At 40.2% G+C, this 24,929-nt stretch overlaps 1 long non-coding RNA gene across 1 annotated transcript; it reads right to left on the bottom strand.

Annotated features, from left to right (window-relative positions):
• Positions 1-211: 211 nt before the first annotated feature.
• LOC148127247 (uncharacterized) lies at positions 212-24,204 on the bottom strand. Its single transcript, XR_015741475.1, has 3 exons — positions 24,109-24,204; positions 20,241-20,335; positions 212-435 (listed from the first exon to the last, which is right to left on the bottom strand). It is a non-coding gene; the product is annotated as an uncharacterized LOC148127247 (long non-coding RNA).
• Positions 24,205-24,929: the final 725 nt, after the last annotated feature.

Here is a 24,929-nt window from a genome sequence, read left to right as displayed (position 1 = left end):
ATTTTAAAAAAAAAGAAGTTTGGGGGAAAGAGGAACGCTGGAGGAGTGAAAAATGCTGTTATCCTTCTGGCAGGTTCATTTCCATGAAATTAAAAATGGTTCACATACAGCAAAGGACTTCCTGTGTGAAAAGCCTCTGGGTCATGTCTCTCAAATGGGTTGCTAAGGTGAGGATTAAGCTTGAAATTGTTTATACGGGGAAGAAAAGAGCACGTGGTCTCTAATACTGGATTGTTTGTCAAAGTGTGTTTTGAAGAACTTTTTTAAAAAATCCCAATAAAAACAGCAGCAAGCATAGTGCAAGTATGCAAATATGGTATCCAGCTGGCATCTTCTAGCAACATTGTGCCTTTGGTTAAATTATCTGGGGATGTGACGATTGTCACCCAATATATCCGGGAGGCGCCAGATGGAGAATGGTTGATGGATGGTGGCCTAGGCAAGAAAAGATAAAAGAGAGAAAGCTGTATGCATGCTTTTTTTCCCTTAGCAATCTTAATTTAGCTGCATAAATTTGTTGAGCTGCTGTATTTTTAGTACTCGCTGGCAAATAGGCCTGGCAAATTGATATTCAGCAGGTCACGAAGTGTCAGTCACAATTGAATGACTGAACAATAACAGCAGAACCAATAAAGGGAGGAGAAGACAGGCTAGTTATGTAAATACAGGTTACATGGGAGACAGATTAAAAATACTTCAATATCATAGTATGTTAATATTTGCTTCTTGTCAACATTCAGACCAATTCGGATCAGATCAGGCCTTAAATAAAAACACCAACCCATATAAAATAAGTCAATAAATGGACATGAAAAAAGGCACTTTCTGCATTTTTCGCTCCATAAGATGCACTTCTTTCTCTCCAAAAGTGGGTGGAAATGTCTGTACGTCTTATGGAGTGCAAAATACAGGACACGGTGGTGGGGTCCTTTTACAGTGCTGAACTCCGCCTCTTCTGTCTTTGTCATTGCCTGTTTTCCTCCTCTAAACCTAGGGGTGTCTTATGGTCAGGTGCATCTTATACTGCGAAAAAATACAGTATATTGCAGAAAGTTTCAAAACAATTTTAGAGGGCAGCACCAAAAAGAATTCAAAAAGTATATATTTTTTTGCTTTTCAAGCCTCTCCATCCCTCCATTTAAAAAGCCTCATCAAATAAAGTTGTCTATGTTGAAAGCCAGGATAGTATAATACTGAAGAGACAGGACTGAAAGTAGAGTGACCCAGGCTGAAGTCCATCATCAGAATCTAATGAACTGGTAGTTCCGGTGAGCAGTTGGCCCCGCGCATCCGCTCCAGCCCTTTCCTGTTTTTTTAGCTCAGCTGGTTTGCGTGGCACAGATGATTGCCACGCCTCAGCTGTTTTACAGATAGAAGGTAAGTTTTTAAGCTTCAAATGGGTGGTTTTTGAACGCTGCACACGTGCGCTCACCAAACCACTTGTTAAACCAGTTTCAGCCCATCACTGGTCCTTTTGATCCAACCAATTTCACAGGATTGTAGGGAAAAGTTGGAGGAGTGCTGATGAATATACAGGTAGTCTCCAACTTACAACTACAACTGAGCCCAAAGTTTCCATTGCTAAGTGAGACAATTATTAAATAAGTTTTGCTCCATTTTATGGCCTTTCTTGCCGCAGTTGTTAAATGAATCACTGCAGTTGTTAAGTTAGTAAAACAGCTGCAAAGTGAATCTGGCTACCTATTGACTTTGCTTGTTAGAAGATTGCAGGAAATGATCACAGGACACTGCAATTGTCTGAAATACAGGCCAGTTGCCATGCAATTGGATTTGGACCAGGTGACACCTATGACCATCGATGGTTTGTGGGAACTATGATTCTTTGTTCTTTGTGTACATGCTAGGACAACGGAGCCTTCTGGTAGTTGGCTGGAACACGGAGCAAGGAGCAAGGACAAATTGTTGCCATTTCTTAACCAGAACTGTAGCAAACTTAAACTCTGCAGCCTTGTATGCTTTATGCGAATGATCAGTGCATGTTGTGTGATGTAATGTGTTTGTGATAGGACGTTAACAAAATTGCTACGTTAACAAAGATTGCTTCTAATAAAAGAGGGTTTCGGAGTTCTCTCTGCGCTCTCATCCCAAGACAACTTTGCGTAGTGTCTTCTTTTCATGAGAGACCACCACAACTGGTGACCCCGACGTGATCCACCCAAAAGAGATACATCTTTGGCACACACATTCTCATCGTCTGGAATAGACTTGGTGCACCTTATCCGCTTGAATTGCTGGTGACAACGGATCCCTCGTGAGTATGGGTGGTAGATTCTCTAAGGAGCAAGCAGCTCACATTCAGGAAATCAGAGAATTGACCAAACGAAATTTTTTTACCTTTAAAAAGGGGGGCTCCCTTCGTGACCCCTCCCAAAAACCTCTATTGAGGAACTCCTAGAATACATTTGGCAACACTGCCCTTCTTATCCGGCTAAAGGCAGTATCAAAACTACAATATGGAAGGAGATTGGAAAATACCTTCATGCAAGTCCTAGGGCCCCTTCGTCTATATTAATTGCTTGGAGGGTGGTTTTTGAGGCTCTCTCCTCTCTAGAGCAACCCCTACTTGGCCCCCTTTCTGGACCCCCTCCCTATGTGAATCCTGCTGTACAACTCTTGCCCCCCGCTGTGGCACCTGTGTCTCTTAAACCGACTGCCCCCCTGGAGGCAAATGAGGTCGGTAAACCTCCTCCCCCCTCTCCTGACCCCCCCTCACCCAATCCCTCTTCTTCTTCTCTTGTTCTCCCTTCTGTGCCTTCCTCTCCTGCCTTACCCCCTCCTATGGGTGCGGTTCATGCCGCCATCGCTGCAGGAGTTAGAACTGGTGAGTTAGATCACTCTGACTGCCCATCGGCGTTCCCGTTAGTTTATGCGCAGAACGCGCAGGGACAAAACATCCCGCACTGGGAACCCATCCCTGTTAAATCAATCAAGGATATCAAACAAGCTGTACAAATGTATGGTATTCAGGCTCCATTTACGATGGGATTATTTAGAATGATGGCTAACGCCCATATAATGATCCCAGCTGATTGGCACAGCCTTTTTCATATGACTCTAACAGGGACTCAATTTGTTGTATGGCAATCGGAGTTTCTCCATCATTGTCGCCTATTGGCAGCTCAAAATCCGAATCTTACCGCAAATGAACTGGCAGGAGAGGGTGCCTTTGCTGCTCCCACAGCTCAATATAATAGCCCTATTAATGCTCTTAATATTTCTGCACAAGCCACATCCACTGCTACTATTCTATCTGCTTTCTCTCTTTCTCCCCTAACCCCTTGGGACAGTCATAACTATTTTCATCAAAATAAAAGGGCTCTTATGAAGGAATTCCAAATCACCGCCCAAGAGGCTGCTGCAATTATTCAACAATGCCCTACTTGCAGCAAGCAAGCCCCTGCCCTGCCAATGGGAGTAAATCCCAGAGGCTTAAAAGCCTGCCAAATTTGGCAAATGGATGTAACCCAGTATGTGCCTTTTGCACCATGGAAATATATCCATGTTTCAGTGTACACATACTCAGGGTTCATCATGGCCTCCCCGCAAAGAGGAGAGACCACAAAACATGTCATTAACCATTGCATCCAGTCATTTGCGTGCCTGGGAAAGTCCTCAGAATTAAAAACTGATAATGGCCCCGCCTATACTAGTACCAACTTTGCTACCTTTTGTAAACAATGGGGCATTTTGCACAAATTTGGCATTCCATACAATTCTCAAGGGCAGGCAGTAGTAGAAAGAGCCAATCTAACCCTAAAGAATGCTCTTGACAAAGTTCAAAACTCGATGGGGAAACTCACCCCAGAGCTACCCACGCTGCAAAACAAGCTTAACTTGTGCTTATTTACACTGAATTTCCTGAATGAGTCTGGCACACCTGCTTCTTCTGCCACCTCTCAACACTTTTGCTCTCCATCCAAGGATGCTCCTAGACCTCCAGTCTACTTTCGACAGTTGCCAGATCGCACATGGCACGGGCCAGCTGAACTTATAACCTGGGGACGAGGGTACGCGGCTGTTTCCTACAACAACGCCACCACCTGGGTCCCCGGACGACAAGTGAGGCCTTTTCTACCCAAACCAGCCTTGCCTACATCAGCATCATGAAGCTGCCCGCTGCATTCATCATTTGCCTCCTGGGTTTCCACATCGTTCCTGCCGATACGACAGCCACCCCATCCTCCTGCGACACCTGCATCAAAACTACTCACAGCGGAACGAAAACCCAATCCACCCTGATCTATCGTACCTTGAAGCCTGAGTGCAGCCCAAGGCAGTGGGACCCATTACAGCATCCCTATATGTCTATGCATACAAAGGTGGCTCCAGTTCTGATCTTGCAGGAATGTTCTCTACCAGTCAAACAAAAAATGGGTACCTAACCCATAATGTCACTCGGGGGGGGGGGTACCAACACCTCAGTATGCTTTGATGCTTGCCTTGCCATCGGCAAAGGTCAAGGTCCTAACGACGCTGCAGGAGTTACCTGCGGCTCACACAGCTGGCAGAGATCTTATCTACAGGAAAATAAATATCTCTTTCAAAAGGTGTCCGGGACTAACATGGGGGCCACCACTGTTTACAACTACTGGTACACCCCACCTATTGACTCTGCTCAAGTAAGAGGCCCTCAAAATATTAATATCACTGTTAAATCAAACTCTACTTCATGTACCACTGACAAATGTAATCCCATTTGCTTGTACACTCACTTACCTGAATCTAAGGGGGCACAATATCGTTTTTTAGGTCTTGATTTAAGAGACATGTTTGGATCTTGGTTCCCAAAATTGCCTGGTTTGCAAGCTATTGTAGCGCTCATTGGTATGATTGCTGCGGGATGTCTTGTATTGCCTTGTGTATTACCCATCTTTGTACGCACTATTTCTAACAGTTTATCCCTCTTGGCTGAGAAAAAAACCACTGCGCAGGTAATGGCTCTCTGGAATCAACAAATAACTAACACATATGAACCACTGCCATCCGAAGATGAGATAGGAGAGCCAACCTGTGACAACCCAGACGAGGACAAGAAGTCACGAACGCCATGGATAACATCAGCATGCACAGCACTCTTGCTACGCGCCTGACAAAGACTATTGTTGGGACTAAAACACTCCCTGTCTCTTAAAAAGGAAAAACAGGGGAGATGTGGGAACTATGATTCTTTGTTCTTTGTGTACGTGCTAGGACAACGGAGCCTTCTGGTGGTTGGCTGGAACACGGAGGAAAGAGCAAGGACAAATTGTTGCCATTTCTCAACCAGAACTGTAGCAAACTTACTCTGCAGCCTTGTATGCTTTATGCGAATGATCAGTGCATGTTGTGTGATGTAATGCGTTTGTGATAGGACGTTAACAAAATTGCTACGTTAACAAAGATTGCTTCTAATAAAAGAAGGGTTTCGGAGTTCTCTCTGCGCTCTCATCCCAAGACAACTTTGCGTAGTATCTTCTTTTCATGAGAGACCACCACAATGGTTTAAGAGGAAACGGGCATTTCGAAAGTATTTTCATGTGGGATGGGAGCAGGGGTGGGCTGCTGGGGGGTCACAGGGTCTCGGGGGATCCCCTAGCTAAGACAATGCAGGGCTCAGCAAGCCCTCAAACCCCACTCCTGGCTGGCCCCGCCCCGGTCACCGGAGCCTTAGTGCAGGAGCAAAGCAGCCCTGTATCACCCCTGTTGCAGACACAGGTTCGCTGTGGACCACCAAAATTTTCTCACGGACCGCCAGTGGTCCGTGGAACACCAGTTGGTGACCTCTGCTTTAAGCTAAGAAAACAATTCCTACAGTTAAGCCACCCTTTAAGCAGTGTAAGCACTTCAGGATTGAATATACACCTTTACTCCATTCATCCAATCGGTAAATTAGTAATCAGCTCATCTTCTCTCCCAATATTTCAAGACTATTATTACTTTATTGGTAACTGAAATCCTGTTTTGGACCTTTTTTACATAAAAATGAAAATCTATGGTTTTGATGGCTAGACAGGATATAGATAGGAGAGTAATGTTATGTAACTTTAGAGAAAGAAGTTAAACTACAGTATACTTGCTATGAAGAATATTGGAAGTCACCCTTTCCTTTTTAAATATATTTTTTACTTTTCTTATTTTCTTGGACTTTTTGCTTTTTCTTTGATGTCTTTTTCTTTTCCTCTTTATATTAGAGAACAAATCCCCTTGTTTAATTTTTTTTAATAAAAAATTATTTAAAGACTGTTATTCTTCATTTTGAAGGGATGCGGTGGCTCAGTGGCTAAGACGCTGAGCTTGTCGATTAGAAAGGTTGGCAGTTCGGTGATTCGAATCCCTAGCACCACATAATGGAGTGAGCTCCTGTTACTTGTCCCAGCTTCTGCCAACCTAGCAGTTCGAAAGCCTGTAATTATGCAAGTAGAAAAATAGGGACCACTTTGGTGGGAAAGTAACAGCGATCCGTGCGCCTTCGGTGTTTAGTCATGCTGGCCACATGACCACAGAGATGTCTTCAGACAGCGCTGGCTCTTCGGCTTTGTAATGGAGATGAGCACTGCCACCTAGAGCCGGAAACGACTAGCACGTATGTGCGAGGGGAACCTATTTTTCATTTCAAAGCAGTGCTGCTAAGCACTATTCTAGTTGCCCTCATTCAAAGTTATATATCTATGTATGTACTACATTTACTGTACACCTAAATGCATTATACATAGGCATAATAAAACTAGATTGCCGTCAAACCTCCAATTAAGCTGGTAATGATGGGGCTAGAAATTCTGAGCCAACCACATTTTGTCTGGTAAATTTCAAACTGCCACTTGATTTTTCTAGTGCCATTCAGCAGCTGTAAAATAAATGATAGATTTTCCTTATCGCCTTAGTTCTCCCCCTCCCCCCCACACACATAATGGGTCCTTTGATTGTTTTCAAAGTGGGGAAAAAATAAGGCAAACACTGAAATTGATTAAGATGTATGGAAGTTTGGCCTGGCTTGGCTGCTTTTAATAGGGCTCCGTGTGTGTCTGTGCGTAAATAAACAAACAGTAAAAAGTATACACTATTAAGGCCTGGTAGCCAAACTTCAAAACATACTCAAGGCATGTCTTTGTCTGTTTTGCAGAGACGATCTTGGAAGGATGGTAAAAAAAAATCTCTTTGTAGAACAACAGCAAAAAAAATTTCCTCTGGAGTGAAGTGACAGTAGAGTGTATTTCTAATAAATTGCACCCTTCACCAACATACTATAGTGTCTAATTTTCCATGACCGTGTGTTATTTTTTTCAAACTTCTTGAGAAATTGTTTTTCTGTTTCCCTTTTTCTTTCTGCAACTAAGAACGGGCAGAGATGTGAGCTGATTACTAATAAATCATGACCTCTTTGTGATCATCCCCCAAATCCCATTAATGAGGTAATATGCATATGCAAGAAATGCATCTTGTGAAAAAGACTTCTGGAAAATGAGTTGAGTTGCCAACTTTTCAATTGGTCCCTTTAGTTATGGTTTTTAGCCCAGGGGATGTATAATTTTCTCCAGACTGAAGACTCCCTTTAGACTTTGAATGATATGTTAAGACTGCAAAGTAGATTTTAAAAAAATGGAACAGGACAAGCAACAAATGCAACCAATATAGTACTGTTTTTGCATCTAATATTATTGTTTTCTTGTTATTAGTACTTTTCTGTAGTCAATATTTTGATTTGCAGGTTTTTGTGGGACACCCAAATCTTTCAGAAGGCAGATATATGTCTTGAGAAAGTGATAAAAGCCAACACCTGGAGATTTCTCCATATTAAAGTTTCTTGTTGTTTTTTTAAAATCAGGATTGGGTGAGACCCTGGACTTTGCTTGAGCTGGAAACAATGAAACTTTGATTTTGGGTTTTGTTGATTAGATAGGTTTGTTGTTATAGAAACAGCTACTATTTATTATTATGTAAAAGTAAAAAGTTGAGGTTGGATGTTATTATATTATTCTACCGCACCAAAAGGAGTAGGAAGTCAATGCTTTTCTTTTTCTTCTTTCCTTTTTTTCCTCCACTATTGTCCCATAATTTTCATTTTTCTTTGTACTGGTAGTCCTTGAGTCACCACAACAATTGAGCCTGAAATTTCTGTTGCTAAGTGAGACAGTTGTTAAGTAAGTTTCCCCCGCATTTTATAAGCTTTCTTGCCAAGGTTGTTAAGTGAATTGCTGCACTTATAAAGTTAACTTAACACAGTTGTTAAGTGAATCTGGCTTCCCCATTGACTTTGCTTGTCAAAAGTCTGCAAAAATATGACCCAGAATTTTGATCACATGACTATAGGGATGCTGTAACTATTGCAAGTGTCAAAAATGGTCATAAGTCATTTTTTTCCAGTGCTGTTGTAAGTTGAACCACTAAATGAAGGGTTGTAAATCAAGGACTACCTGTATTTCTGTATTTTATATTTTGATAAACTAATAAAAAATATTATAACTGAAAGATTGGGAGTGACCCATTTTGAGGAAAAAGCAGCTGGAAATCCTATACATATAATTATTCATCTCTTACTCCAAAGGATCCCAACCTCCTTGATCTATTGTGTAAATAAATCCCAAAGGAGCGTTTATATGGGGCTGCCCTGAAGGAATATCCAGAACCATAAGCTGTTCTAGAATGCAGCAAAGTGGGTAGTTTTAGGTATGTGCAATACACCCATGTATCATCTTCACTATTTCATGAGTTGCAAACCTCACAAAAGTACCAGACAACTCATTATTGTTCAGGCTTTTATGTAAACCTGAAAAAAAGTTGTGGTTGCTTTCAAGAGTCAGCTTCTTAAAGTTAATGTGACTGTTAAAAAGTAGCTGTGCCCCCCTTTTTTTTACACAAAGTCCTGAAAAATGATAAGCTGCTTTTCTGAACAGAGAGGAGTGCTTCATAAAGTCTGAACTGCTTGTTCTGGATCATTTTCAAAGCATGCACAGCCTTGCCAATTAAGCTCAACTCTTAATTTTAAAGGTCAGATCAGCCAAGTGCTGCTATTTGCTGAAATTAAAAATGTACATCTAGCTAAGATATATGGGTCAGAGCTTCCAGTCACCTTTGGTCAGACTGGTGGCTTGTTAACATTTAATCACCTGTTGATCCAGGTATTCCATATTTAACCAGACCATCAATTGCCCATCAACAACTTTTTTTCAAGTAATGCAGTTAACAAAAAGTTGGGTTTGAGTTACACCTCTCACCTCCCGATTCTAGGAATGGATCTGGCCTATCTCCATCAAGGTCATCTACTTTACTCTCCACTCGCTACAAGTATTCACAAAAACATGGAATTTAAATGTCGTGATACAAAGTCCTGCTGGCAACAGCATGCTTAGACACACAAGTTGTGGCTTCCTGCTGATCTCAGTTAGGAACAAAGGGAATATATTACCTAGTCCACAATTATCATCTAGCCCTTTCCAGTGGAGTGCTCCTTACCGTGGGTAGTACAGCTATGGATTTGTTGAAGGATTGTTTCAACCATTTCCAAAAAGTGAGTTTTGGATAGGCCTGCAGCAGATAGCTGAAACACAAACGTTAGGAGGCTGGAGGAACTAAACTTTCCCTCCTAGAAGTTTTTTGGATCATATTCTGATCCTAATTCTTGTTTTAGGTTAACCACTAGGTTGTTCCTGTTGCCACCAATCTTCCACAAAGTGCCTCAATTCCATCCCCAACTCTGGTATCTGAGAAAGATCAGGATCTCACACTCTGTACAATTCTAGAAATTGAAAGATCAAAGACAAAATTTCTTAGCTGCTATCCCTTGACCTTGTCACATAGAAAGGCATGTCTAGATGATTCATCCCTTCCGTCCACCTATGCAAATAAGCCAATCTCACAGGAGATGAGCAAAATCAAACTTTATTAGAAAAAAAAATGGCAAAAATTTAAAATTCTTATGGAAAAAATACCCTTTAAGTGTAAATATTAAATAGAGACATTCAGTGTTACACAAATTGCAGGTCTCTCCAGGTCATGGGAAACAAAGTGCCAGTTTAATTTAAAAAAAGAAAAGAAAAAGGAAAATCCAAAATAAAACATAGTTCTCCAAATAGACCATAAGATGGCAACAGTTGGCTACAAAAGGAAAGTTCTCAGCTCAAAGTGTTTGTAAAGAGACCCGGATAAAGATATGGAGAAAGTTTGAAATATTATCATAGCTCACGAGAAGATTCTACAAGCAAAAGAATAGCTACATCTTCATGAACATCCCTGTAATATAAATGCAAACTAAATTTATATCCAATTTCATCACTTACACAGGAATATAGCACAATCTAGCCAAGAAAAATCAGTAACCTACTGTATGTTTTTGAGTACTATAGTACTGTCCATCAACTTCTCTGCAGTTCTGTTCTTCCTTTGTTTTAAAGCGATCAGGCATGTTCTATCTCCAGATGAAAAGATTGGGATAGTCTTAGTTTACATATGATCAAGGGCCATCCTTCCTATATGGCAGGGGTATCAAACTCGCAGCATCACATAACGTATCAGGACTTTGCCCCCCTTTGCTGAACTGGGCGGGGGCAGAGCCAGTATTTGACACATCCGGCCCACGGGGCATGAGTTTGACACCCCTGCTGTATGGGCATATAGATTGGTGAATCTGTGATCTGAAGTCTGGATTGGCATGCAAACAGTGTTCCTGAAAAGCATATTTCCCTTCTCTTTCTGCTGAAGAAGTCAGGTTACAATGAACTATATGGAGGAAAATTAGGGAAAATGGAAAATTGACATAGTTCAGGGTCCAGTTTTCAACATCACTTTCTAGAAAAAATGTGTAACGTCTTCCTATTATTTTCAGGCACAGCAAAAAAAAAAGTGGGATTGTCAAATTGTCTCTCTTTATGTGTATCAAAGTAAAACATGCATACACACATACATGCTTATCTTTGCATGTCTGCCCTATAAACTAGGAATTGTATGCTTCGTAATCCGTCACAACTAGAAAGGATTAGGTTGGTCTATTAATACAGGCAGTCCTTGACTTGCAACCATAATTGAACCAAGATTTCAGTTGCTAAGCATGACAGTTGTTTAGTTAATTTTGCCCCATTTTATGACCTGTAGTTGTTAAGTGAATCACTGCAGTTAAATTAGCAACATGGTTAAGTGAATCTAGCTTAAAAAGTTGTAAAAAATGATCACATGAGCCTGGGTCACTGCAACCATCATATATCTGAATCAGCTGCCAAGTGTCTGAATTTTGATCCTGTGACTATAGGGATGCTGCAGTGGTCATAAGTGGGGAAAAGGTTATAAGTCATTTTCAATGCCATTGTAGCTTTGAACAATCACTAAATGAACTTTGTACATTGAGGACTATCTGTACAGTATTAATAATAAATCGTTCAACATTTGAACCTGTAACTGGTTGAACAACTTAAGTTTGGCAATCTTCATAGGGTTGGTTATTAATAATCAGGTAATATCTGAAGGAATCTCATTTCCTCATCAGAGCCTAACAACAATGTTAATTAAATGCAAGGAATAACACACAGATGGTTGAATTGTTCAGAACTTTCGTGGCACTTGGAAATCTGATGGAGTAAAACAGGGGTCCCCAAACTTGGCAACTTTAAGACTTGTGGACTTCAGCTCCCAGAATTGTCCAGCCAGCTGGGTTAGGGTTAGGGTTTGATCAGCTGGCTGGAGAATTCTGGGAGTTGAAGTCCACAAGTCTTAAAGTTGCCAAGTTTGGAGACCTCTGGAGTAGAAACTGCTTTTGAGATGGCTGACCTTCAGAATCTCCTCCTTACACACACAAATAAATCATGTTTTCACAAAAAGGATAACAACAAGCCTTCAGCAGCTTTTAAAGAAAACCTTGTTCCTATCTTGGGGAGAGGAATTGTTTTTGTATTGTTTTGTGGGAAGTAGCTGCAAGGCATCCAAAAATAACATTTGAATGTTCCCTGTGTTATGAAGAGATCCCTGAAAATTAAAAGAAACCAGGGAGAAGATTAGCCGATATTAGATTCTTCATTTTTGTTGTGCTAATAGGTTACTGGTATGTGGGAGTTGATTCAGTTGGGAGGGAATAATTGCAATATATCTATCCACCATTAAATTCTGAGTGACTCAGATTATATTATTTGAGTAATTGCTTCATTTTGCATTCATCATTCTACACCATTTTAGCATTGGAAAATCATCTATCTATCTATCTATCTATCTATCTATCTATCTATCTATCTATCTATCTATCTATCTATCTATCTATCCATCCAAATGAAACTCACGCATCATCACAAAATCTTCAGAACCGTAAAGCCTACAAACTTGAAATTAGGCATGTATGTCCTTCTTGGCTTCTAGGTGCCCACTAAGAAAGGATTTTTTGAAATGACCATCAGAGTATTAGTATTTCCTAAATTATTATTAACATGCTCTGATGCTAAGGAGTTCTACTCCCCCTCGCCACCTGAAAAGAAATCTGTTCCAAATGCAAAACACAAGCAGAGGAGTTTCAGTTTTAGCTTCACAGCACCAAGCAGCTGAACAGAACAGTTGAGCTAAGCCACATCCAGGCTTCTTGCTGTCTCCTTCTTGCTCACATAGCAAATACTGTTTCAGTTTCCAAACAGCCCTCAACTCTCTCTCACACACTGACAGGGCGCTAGCCAGATGAATACTGTTGGATGCTGGTAGGCAGAGGCAGAATTTTCCCCCCTTATTTTCCTCCCCAAAAACTAAGCCTGACCACATAGTTTCATAGCAAAGCATGGGTATCAAGCTATCTATCTATAGCATTATTTTCTGCATTCATTCAAATTGATGTCAATTGTTCTGGAGAGTCCGTTAGATTGCCAACTTGAATTTTTCAAATCTATTAATAGTAGTCACCTCTTGCAAGAGCAAAAGATTGATCTATACTTGTCAACATATATGCAGATTAATCCCAGCAGCTACACTTTTTAAAAAAACTTCTGGTGCATTGAGACTACAACAATAGAGGCTTTGTAAGGGAAGATATGTTATTATGTTTTCATTTACAAGGTGACATGCTAAAATTCTGGCTAAGCTGTGTGTCTCTGGGAGTATCTGGCACGTTTGGGTAAACTGGTTAAGCCATGTTAGTTGATTTTATACACAGGCATTCATTTTAAGCTGTTCACCCTGCTATGCAAGTTGTCAAAAAGCACTGTGGCATTTAGCTCCCATTTATGTTTTCATAAGGACAATAACATTCAGATCTGTTAATAGGTGGTTTACTATTTTCACACACATTGTGTATCTCTGCACCTTTAGAAAGCCTATCTACTAGATATTCTACAAATGCAACTTCTTTAGAAATGTCGTATATCAATACTGTAGAAGGAAAAGAAACATTTCCTATTGAATACATGCCTACTATTGTAATCAAGTACCTATTTAAGATACCTCATGGGAGAAGGGAAGAATGAGAAGAAGGGATAGACAGGCGCTTTTCTTTTCTTCAAGAATTTCACTATTATCCTTCCCTGAAATACTTCAGCTTCTTTCCAGAAAAGATGCTTTCAGATTGGTAGGCATTTTTCAATGTTAGCCTAATTCTGATGGTCATTAATGTCACTTCCTAAATAATGCTGCTCATTTTACTGAACCAAGAGAAAATACAGTATGTAGTTAGGCCGGCAAACAATAATGTTAAAATCAAGCACAGCAAATGTAGTTTAATGACAAATTTTTCTGATCTCTTATGTTTTGAAATATTTGGTTCAGAATTAGAACTAAATAGTTATGCCAACAATGTCACACTCCCTTCCAATATTTCACTAGTAATAGAATTTTATCTCCTCGTAATTATTGAGCAAGTTTTCTTAAAGGAGAAGTTTATTGACCAAATGAAATATTATGGTGTGCTGGAATTACTTGAAACAGAATACATACTCTTTCCAAAAAGCATACTGTCTTTTCCCTGATTTCTTTCCCAATTTTCTTTCATCTTTTTGAAATTAGCTAGTAATACATTAGAACTCATAATAACATTTTGGGACTGTTTAGAATCAATTTGGCATTCTAGAATGAGATAGATTCTACCAAAAAAGGAAAGAAGAAAATGAGAACAATATTAGCATTTTTCTTTGGGCCAAATTTAACTACTGAGACAGAAAAAGGGTATGAAGAATTAACAGAAACCTGCAAAATTAACAAGTTATATCTTAGAAACAATCAAAACACTTTGGGGCTGTTTAGAATCAATATATTCATGAATGACTGATGAAAAGAAAGACGAAAATAAAATTGGAAAATACCAGCATCTTTTTGGGGGGCCAAATTCAATTACAGGTGGTTCTCAATTTAGTGACTTGCTTAGTGATTGTTCAAAGTTACAATGGCACTGGAAATAATGATTTACAGCTGCTATTTGCACTTATAACCACTGCTGCATCTCCATATTCATGTGATCAAAATATGGATGCTTGGCAAATAGCATGTATTTAAGACAGCTGCAGTGTCATGCAATGATGTGAATACCATTTGCAACTTTCCCAGCTAGCTTCCCAGCAACGTCAATGGGGAAAGCCAGAATTGCTTAACAACTGTGCAATTAATTTAACAACTTTAAGTGATGTAAGTGATTTAACAACCATGGCAAAAAAGGGTTGTAAACTTGGGCATGACTCACTTAGCAACTGCCTTGCTTAACAATGGAAATTCTGATTTCAGTTGTGGTTGTAAGTCAAGGACTATTGTACTGAGACAGAAAAAAAGATATAATGAGAAATTAACAGAAACCTGCAGATCAATAAAATCATATCTCAAGGAACACAACACCATTAGTTGTTTCCACATGGTGTGATGGTTCCTAACACTGAAGCAGTCCCAAGGGACAGTTTATATCCATCACAGATCCTTTTATCTAACGATCAGTGCAAAAAGGAATCTGTGTTTTAAGAGGCTCAGTTCAAACATTCAGCTGGGAGTTTTCCAAGTTTTAAAAAATGGAATGATGATAAGTCAAAAACTGCAGATGTTTGAATTTCAACTTGGAGAAATGCAGCCTCTGGCTCATTAACCCTAGGTTGCCATCTTTATTTTTTTCTTGCCTAATAAACTAGCTGTTGGATAAAATATATTAATGTGTATAGTAATTAGGGATGGAGGGTGAGTATGTGTGTCAGGTGGATGCAAGAGCCATGCAGTGGTTAGAATGCAGTATTGCAGACTGACTCTGCTCACTGCCAGGAGTTTGATCCTGACTGACTCAAAGTTGACTCAGCCTTCCATCTTTCCGAGGACCCAGGTTGTTGGGGGCAATGTTCTGATTCTGTAAACCGCTTGGAGAGCGCTGTAAAGGCTATGAAGTGATATGTAAGTCTAATTGCTATTGCTATGCATTGAGTGTCATCTGTGGCAGAGCGGAATGGCAAAAAAGAAAAATGTCAAGAATTATTTAATAAAGACATAGGCTTGTATGCATCGGGAGAGCCTTGGCTGGAGGCTAGCTGATAAATTCATCAGTGGGGTGGCTCATTTCTGTTTATTAATTCAATCCTGGGTGTGGTGGAGTAAATTTAAATGTCACTGCCATCAAAACCCTCCACTGTAAGGCATCCAGCAAGTATCCATGATATCAATCACTCCGAGACATATTCTCTCCAACTGATTTATTTAGGAACAGATCTGGTCTGTCTAAGGCAATTTTCCAAAGTGAAAGTATTTTCAAGCATTACACAGAATCCACCTTCTCTCCTCCCACTTCTACACTTCATAAATCATGAGAACCAATTAACTGCAACTGGAATTTCTTAGTACGACATACAGAATAACCTTGACCTTTTCAACTCCTCCACCCCCCTTGAATTATGTGGCAGTCTTTGATTAATGTTGCTGGCTACTACACTATGACGCTGACTGAATGTCGGGAAAAGCTTTAAGGGATCATAAAAATATGGATCTGAATTTCATAAGATGTTGAGTAGATAGCTTTCCTTTCTTGAAAAATCTGAAGTTATCGGGTGTGTGGTTTTTCCCATGGTTTCCATCTGTGTAGCCAGCTAGGAGATACTCTGCTGTACATACCAAGTAAAAGATTCCATACGATCTCTCTTTGTTTCATTGAGAAATAGAGAGATATAATCCTCCACTCTTATTTTTACACATTAACTCAAGCTAGAAAACATATCCAACACACCTTCCTCCTCCTATTCCCCCGCCCCCGCGCCCAACATCAACTTTGTGAGATGAGTTGGGCTGAGAGAGATTGGTTCAAAGTCACCCAGCTGACTTTCATGGCTAAAGTCAGACTAGAACTCACAGCCTCCCATTTTCTAGTGGTTAAAGTGCCTGGTCCCTTAACCACTAGGCGAAGCTGGTTCTACTGTTTTGGTTTTGTTGCAGATGAAGATAGTATCTCATAAGTTTGATTCAGAGGAATGTTGCAAATGGATTTGTCCTATAGGATAGGGTGCTTGCCACAGCTCTTATAAAAACACAGAAAGGAACATCTCTAAGATTGGCAACACTGGCATATTCTCACAAAAAGCCATCATGCAGTTGTTTATAATTAACTGTTGGAAGCATGATCTTAATTAATTGGCGACCAGTGGGAGCGTGACACCTTGGTGTCTGAAGTAGCTGCTTCTCTGCTAATTAACAGAAGACAAATCCACTGAGAATCACTTCAGCCTGGCTTTTGCAGAGAAATAAAAAAGATGAGGCACACGAGCCCCAGCCAAAATTACCTCACTGCACACGTGTGTGCCTCCCAGTTGATTTTCAGCCTGTTTGAGGCCTTTTTCTGCCTTTCAGAGGCTCGAGGGAAGCCTCTGCAGTCTTTAGAGGCTGAAAAGCAGGCCTGTTCCATCACTTCCTGTATTTCCAGAAATACCGGAAGTGACAAAATGGGCCCATGTTTTGGCCTCCAAAGGCTGCAGAGGCTTTCCTCAAGCCTCTGGGAGGCGAAAAAGGCCTCAAACAAGCCAAAAATCATCTGGGAGGCGCGTGCATGCCCAGTGCAGGTAAGGGGACAGTGAAGTGGGGGGTAGTGCACGCATGTGCAGGGGGCGTTGGGGGGGGGCGTGTGCACTGCCTTCTGGGTGCTGGCACGTGAGCACAATTTTCGATACAGGAGCCCAAAAAGGTTAGCCACCACTGCTGTAAGTTGTGTTATGATGGCCATGTTCCAAATTGCTCATGAAATAAACCTCTGATCTTAAAGAAATATTGTTTGTGATCCGTCTGTGTACCTCTTTATTGAAATTTTCCTACGACAGATGGTGCCATGATTCGGATGAGATGGCTGCTAGAAGAGACCTGCTGGCCAGCTAGGATCATGCCCCTGTGTGTTTTACTATACTTTCCCTTTCTTGAAAGATGAATACTATTTCATGCTTCCCCTTCATTGACAATGTGTGGTAAGGTTTAATCTTTTTGATATTTTATGCATTTAGTTGATATGTGTATTTTCTGTGTATTTGCTCCTGATGTTGCTACTATCACTGCCTCTTTGTTGGATTTTTTTTTTATAGACACTGTATGCATGTGCTTGCATTGATATTGTGAAGTGTTTTTGAATCCCTTTTGGCCAGATCTTTCCCCACAGGAATCTACTTAATAGAAAAACGGACTGCTGTTGCTTCTTTCTGGAAGGTTTTTCAGCTTTTTAATTAGACTTTCAGCTTGGTACTCCCAGAGCTTCCCATCCAAGCACTAATCACATCTGATCCTGCTTAGCTTCTAAATCCAGCATTATCAATTGTACATATCTTTGTTTTTTTCTCTCTCTCTCCTACAGGGGGTGGATGTGTTTTGTTGTTGAATTTGCTTTGAGGAAATGTTATTTCAAATCTGCCACCCAAGAACCTTTCTTTTTCCTGTAATAATCTTGCTATTTTGGCCACCAACATTGTTCAGAAACAGACTTTCCTGATGGCTAGGGCAGCAGCAGCAGCTGTGGAGTCAGTGAAATATTTAAGATGTAAATTAAAGGATTGAATATTATCATTCGTGGCTTTCATTTCAAAAGCAGAAGGCAACCATTTGTTTCAGGTTCTACAAGTAAATGCAATGCAATTGCTTGCACATCTGAGCATTCAAGTATCTCATCTTTTTCTTTAAAAAGTAAATACTTTAAAGAAAAATGATAACAGCAAATAATAATAATTTCTGGTAATGCAAAAACATTGCAAATGTTCAGATCAATCCCATTAAAAAATATCTGACTGCAAAGCCAGTGAGTTATCCCTAAGCTGTCTGATTTTTAAAAATACTACCGTATCTGCCTTTTCCAGACTGATACTGAAATTAAAATATTGGCAGACAACTCAAGGACACATCAAACTTTAAGACTTAAGCCATCGATCTGTAGCCGCACAAAGATTGAAATCTTAAATCTCATCCTCCTCTCTGTGCATTGTAAGTTACTTGTTTTGGGATGGGAGAAGTGGTTGACCCTTGTGCATTGTTCCTGCAGCAGACCAGATTAGTCTCAAGATTCTTACTTCTTATCTGGCTTGATTAAGACCTTGTAAATACAATGTCCCACAATACAGTACAGCATTGCTTCATTCACGGAGGTCCAGAGGGAGCCTTTCCAAAACATAACCGGACTTTCTCGTTTTTTTTTTCCTTGAAAACATTTCATTTCTTATCCAAGAAGCTTCTTCAGCCCAGCTTCTTGGAAGAGAAGCAAAACGTTTTCAAGGAAAAAAACCAAGACAGCCCAGTTGCCTTTCAGAAAAGCACCTTTGGGACAAACATGATCTGGATGATTGAGAATCACCAGGGACATTCATTCATAGACGTTCTCATTCAGCATGTTCTCCACTCTGGATGGTATGCAATCTTTTTTAGGTCCAAAGTTATAAACAGTCTTTCAACTGCTATGCTGGAAGCTGGATCCCAACAAGTAGACATGGTCCAGAGGAAAAAAAGTTAAACTTAAATAGGATTACTTTCCAATACTTAATCATTTCCCCCTTCCATTGCAATAACTGCTACAATTAGGCAACAACTTCACTCCCAGGGCTGTGAAGCAGGAGGCAACTACAGGAGAAGCTTTGGCCTACGTTCCTTGAAGAGAAGAACAGACGAGGAATAGTGCCACCAAGTGCTCCTTTGTATTAAAAAACAAAACAAAACTTTTTGCACTAAGAAAGAATGCAGCCTAGCCTGATATGTAGGAAGAATTAATTTTGCCACATTAAAAAAAAAAACATTAAGTTGCAATTCCCTGCCTACACTCTTAAGGTCCAGGAAAGAGTTTACTTTTTTTGTCTTGAGGTGTCTATAAATAAACTTCTTACAGTGAAACTTAAGTCAAAGCTGGTTCCAACCAAAATACACAGTAAATATTTGACTTGACAAATCTTGGCCTAGCACTCTATAAAGTTCATGGCTTGTGCTCAAAGCCCACAGTTTACTTAATTACAAGCTTTTGTTTCATACAATGTACTCTGACATAAACCAGCTGCAGAGAGTGTATGGAGAGATGAGATTCAGTGGAAAAGAAAAAAAAAACACTTCAGCCAGTGTTTTTTTTAACCAGAGGGTGTTAACTTTATTAACAGAAATTTGAAAACACCTTGAGAATGAGTATATAAAAGAAAGCAATGTGGGAGAAAAAAGGAAACTCTTTCACAGGGAAGAAAACCTTGTGGAAATTTTAAGATAGGCTTTGGATCATCAGTAGCTAGTACAAATGTCTTACTACTCCCTGAAATTATGTAAGGTTTAGGAGGATATGAGATACAGCAAGTCCTGGCTAGCCTACTCACGAGAGTACTTCACCCATTATTATAAGTAAATAAACAAAGGTTTACATTGAAATAATTGAATATTAATTAGTCCATGCAACAAATATTTGCTGTGCTTGGAAATTTCTTTTTAACAATATATGTTAGCTTTTCTGTGGTGGATCATTGTATCTGTATTCTGATAGCAGTAGGAAGGGGTACAAGTAACAAACATGACTGCTGTTTATAAAGTATGTACATAATTGAACTGAACTGAATACTTTATTTGGCCAAATGTGATTAGACACACAAAGAATGTCTTTGGTACAAGAGCACTCGGTGTACATGCAAAGCAACAGAATAAAAAATAGCAGTAAAAGGGGAGTAAAGATAATAAGGATAAATTATAATGCTACAGCCACACTACATGGATGAATAGACATTAGATAGCACTGAGAGAATTAATTGTCCAGCAGTGTTTAGTTGTTTTGGCATACAGTGCCCTATAGTGTTATCCCAAGAGAAGTTGAGTTTATGTCCAGAATGTGAGAGGTCAACAGATACCTTTTCATCCCTCCTGAACTGTGCAATATAAAATTGCCCTCCCAAAATCCAGCTGTTTCCAACTCAGCTGTTTCCTGGCAATTGGGTGGGGATTGCTAACAATTGAACAATGGAATAAGGTAAACATCAGTATTAGTACACATGTATACGATCATTTGCATGAAGTAAGAGTGTCATCTTGGAGACATCAAGCAGCATTGGTGTGCACTGCATACAAAGTGCAAATTTTGGCAATATGTCAAATTATTTGGGTTTTGTCCCCTAAATATTATTTCTTAATACAAGTACAGGTTTTACTTTCCTTAAAGGACAGCTGGTTTTGAACTACTTTTGAGGAATATGTTGTTGTAGTCTTTAAAATATACTGTATTTTATTGTGCTAGCCTTTCTTCTTCTTTTGGAGTTCTGCTTTGTGCAATCCATGGCTAAATTGCTTTGTGCTGAAATAATTTAGGGTTATAAGGAGTCATTCACCTTTTGTACCAAATAAAACAGTAGAAGAGAATGAAAATGATAAAGGGATATAGTTTTGGCCTCTAGTTCACATTGTTTTTGATTAACACTGAAAAATACTTAGGCTTGTCTCTGTCTTTTAGATTTTAAGAGATATGTATTAAACAGCTTCAACTTAGCAAATTAAATAAGCAAAATGGATGGACATGGAAAAGTTGTTTTACCTGCCCTGACTTCCAATATTATAGCTAATAATGTGCTGGAATGTGGAAGAAATTATGTGAGAAAAGGGCAATTCTTTGTTATTCAGCTAAGAAGAAATCAAGTGATAGGCATGTATCAACCTGCCCTAGATACTTAAGATGAATACAACAGCAAAGGTTGTTATGTTTCTGAGACCATGAAACTCATTTTGCAATGCTATCTTCTTGCAAAATTCTATCAAATAACTTTGACAATAAGCCTGATTGCGATTAAGGAAGAGATCCTTAGTAGCCACAACTAACTAATTATGGCATTGTAGTCAGCTCATCTTAATCATGGCTTGATATGTTATCCAAATACTGATCTAACATCCAGAAGCAGCTATTAGTTGCCAAGGAAAATGAAGTGGGGCACTGGAAAGATTGTAGTTTGTTGTTCCTGCTTTTGGGTGGATACAGGAGGATTTATTGGAATAAAGACAAATAGACTGAATAAAGAATAGCCTTCCCTTCACCAAGTGAGCTATCATAGATGCCTTCAAAAGCAAATATATCTGAAAAACAATTGCTGTCCAATGCAAAGATTTTGGATTAGTTTGCCTTAGAAATAGGAGGCAACAGTTACCACCATGATGACTATAATTTATTAGACTATTAGTACAGTGATTAATATTATTGGTTGTTAATTGGGTAATTATAGTGTGTCATGCCAATGTATCTGATGTATTTTCTCCACAAAGATTTTGGAGACACAAAGCCAAAACAGTGGGGTGGCTGACTGTAAGAGATTTCTATTGCTGTTGTTGGATTTGCCTCAGTCCAGATCTCAGAATTAAGGCCATCATAAAAGATTAGCTTGGATCATGGCTTGTCTTGTTATTTTAGATTCTTTTTCAGTTTGTAGACTTCGAAGATGTGAACAGAGGTGGGGAAGAGATGGAGGTCATTGTTTGTTTATCCAACTGTTGACTTTCCTAACTTATTCAATAAGGCAAGACTAGTCTTACAGTTTAAGAGAAAGATATTTATTAAATGTATATGCTGCCATTCTCGCTATAGGGTATCCAATATTTCCTTGTGAGAGGAATATCCCTCCCCACCCCTTAAAGTAGGGGTGTCAAACTCCTATCATTATGTGACATATGGTGACTTTTTCCCTCTTCACTAAACCAGGGGTAGGCATGGCCAGCACATGGCTGTGAGTTTGACACTCCTGCCATAAAGGAATAATGACCTTTACAGAAGAAATCAACTCTCAGCCCAAGAGATCCATATAATTATGAGCAAGTCTCAAATATTCTATTACTAAGAAATGTGATCAAAAAAGTCATGGCCCCAAATTCCCAGATGCATTTCAGTGGTCTTGATCTTTACATAAGTTTCATTCAGATTTACAGTTGGGATATGATATTGAAACAGTTTGGGTCATCTCAATGGATAATGAGGTCATACTTCATGGAGGGAATATGGTTCTATTAGTTCTCCTGGACTTTATGGTCATCACCAATATGGTATCCATCTGAATTGTGTGGCAAGATCTCGGAAGGACTATTTTAAAGTAGTTCCAGTCTCTTGTCTGGTTATATGCAGATAATGGCGATGGAGGAACATGGTTTAATAACTATGCAAGTGAGATATGGTAACCAAAAGTTTCCATCTTGTTTCTTATGCTGTTCAACATATAAATGAACCTGCTAGAAGTTACTTAGAATGTTAAAGTGAGTGCCATCAACATCCTGATCACCTCTCATTATTCCTTATTATCTAATTTTATTGAAGCAACTGTTATATACTGTAGTTTGGAAGGCTAGATGAGAAAGAGAACAAGCTGAATTTAAGCATGTATATGGTGATAGTGTTGCTTCTACAGTAATAGGAAACTGATGTTGGGGACTGGCAAATCCCACATCCCACACACCCCAACAGGCTTCCAGTCTGGGAATGTGCCATCCGTATCCCTTCTTGATAGTAATCCATGCATTGATTAATCTCATTTTCACTGTGTACTGCACTCTGCACAGTTCTACCATTAAAAAGGATGCAGAAATTACAGTTGGTGGGAAACAGCTCAGCTGCTAACTGGTATGTACAGTTTATATTACATTATGCCAATAACTAAGTAATCTTTGCTAGTGGACAGTTGCTTACCAAATAAAGTTTAAGGTGCTGGTGCTGACCTTTAAAAACCTAAAATAACTTTGGAAATACAGTGTTGCTTATTATTCCAGAGGTTTTACTTCTTTTTTGTTGGCCAGGTAACAACTTAAAAAGGAACCCAAATAAAAAAGAAAACAAAACTGGAACCCTTACATCTTTGATTGAAAGTAGTTTTTGATGCATGCAATCACATGGATTTAGAAATTTTGCAAGAGGTGAACTATCTATCTAGTTTTGGTATCTGGTGGCTACTAGTAACTGCTTTAACGCTCATCTTACAGGTGGATCTTAATGAAAATGTTGGGACCTGCAGCCTCAGTGCAATTAACACAGGCTCCTTAATGTTACACTGGCAAAAACAAACCTGAGCAGCTGTATCTTCCTTCTCTTTTTAAAATTACACTGCTGCTAAACTGCTCACATAGGTACCCTTCTGCCTGCCACAACTTGTACTACAATACCCAAACTCTATGGAAGGTGTGAGGCTGACAGTTAACTGTCAATGGAATAATTTAAAATATCTTACAATACAGGCAGTCCTCCACTTATGGCCATAATTGACCCCAGAATTTATGTTGTTCAGTGAGACATTTGTTAAGTGAGTTTTGCCCCTTTTTATACCATCTTTCTAGCCACAGCTGTCAAGGGAATCATTGCAGCTGTTCAGTTAGTAACCTAGTTGTTAAAAGAATCTGGCTTCCCCCATTGACTGGGGAACAATGCAACCCTCACAAATACGAACCAGTTGGCCAAGCATCCAAATTTCGATCCCACAACCACATCGGGGATGCTGCAATGGTGGTGTGAAAAATGGTCATGAGACAGGTTTTTTTTTGGGGGGGGGGGGGACTGTGTCGTTGTAACTTTGAACGGTCACTCAAATGAACCGTTGTAAGTCAAGGAATGCCTCTTAAAAAAAGCCCCTACTATACTCCTCAAATGCAGGAGGTAAAACTCTAAAAGCTTGTTTCTGCTGCAAGATGCGAGGGCAACAGCCCAGAAGAGTCCTCCTCTCTCTTCCAACGCGTCGAGCTGCTGCTTTTTCGCTTCCCTACCCCCTCTGCCCGTTTCATCGTGGGTAAACCACGGGGAATTCGTGGGTTCGGGCTTCCCCGTGGGTGCGCGCGTCCCCGTGCTCCGTTCCTTGCCACCTCGCGGGTCAGGTGACCTTCTGTCCAAAGCGAAACCTGTCACCGTTTCAGCGCCTCACACGGAGCCTTTCTCAGGGAACCTCGCTGCGCATGCGTCCGTTGCCGGGGAGAGCAATGACACCGGGTTAACTTTCACCCACTTTTGCCTCGGCTCGCACGGACAAAGAGAGGTAACTCGCGTTCAAACGCACTGCGCCTGCGCCGCAACCGTCTCTGTTCTTCTCCCACCCCCTTCCCCCGTTAAGTAATCCTATTGTCGGAAAAGCAACAACGCGGAGTCACAAGGGATGACCGTCATGTTCTGTGCTTTGCTACCTCATCCCACCGGCGCGGCGTTTAGATCTGGACCGCTGACAAAAAACAACCATGGTTTAAATTAATTAAAACAACCGCGAGGGCTTCGAGGTGTCCTGCCCCTGCAGCCAAAGCCACGTTTTATTGTGTGTGTTTTTTTCCCCCCTGCGGACGGTCCGCCGACTTGCCTCCGTCAGTGTTTGGCTATGCTAGACACGACCGTGGCATGAAGCTCTGGCGAAGTGAGCTGGTCCGCTCGACATATGGCGGTTGTAAACAGGAAGACCATCTTTTGGCAGTCTAGCCCAGGGATCTCCAATCTTAGCAACTTTAAGACTAGCGGACTTCAACTCCCAGAGTTCCTCAGCCAGCTTTGCTGGCTGAGGAACTCTGGGAGTTGAAGTCCGCTAGTCTTAAAGTTGCCAAGGTTG

This window comes from Pseudonaja textilis, chromosome 2, assembly GCF_049901715.1.
Source record: "Pseudonaja textilis isolate UNSWEBS1 chromosome 2, rPseTex1.2, whole genome shotgun sequence".
Classification (NCBI taxonomy): domain Eukaryota; kingdom Metazoa; phylum Chordata; class Lepidosauria; order Squamata; family Elapidae; genus Pseudonaja; species Pseudonaja textilis.
This window is presented reverse-complemented; position numbering and strand designations above follow the sequence as displayed.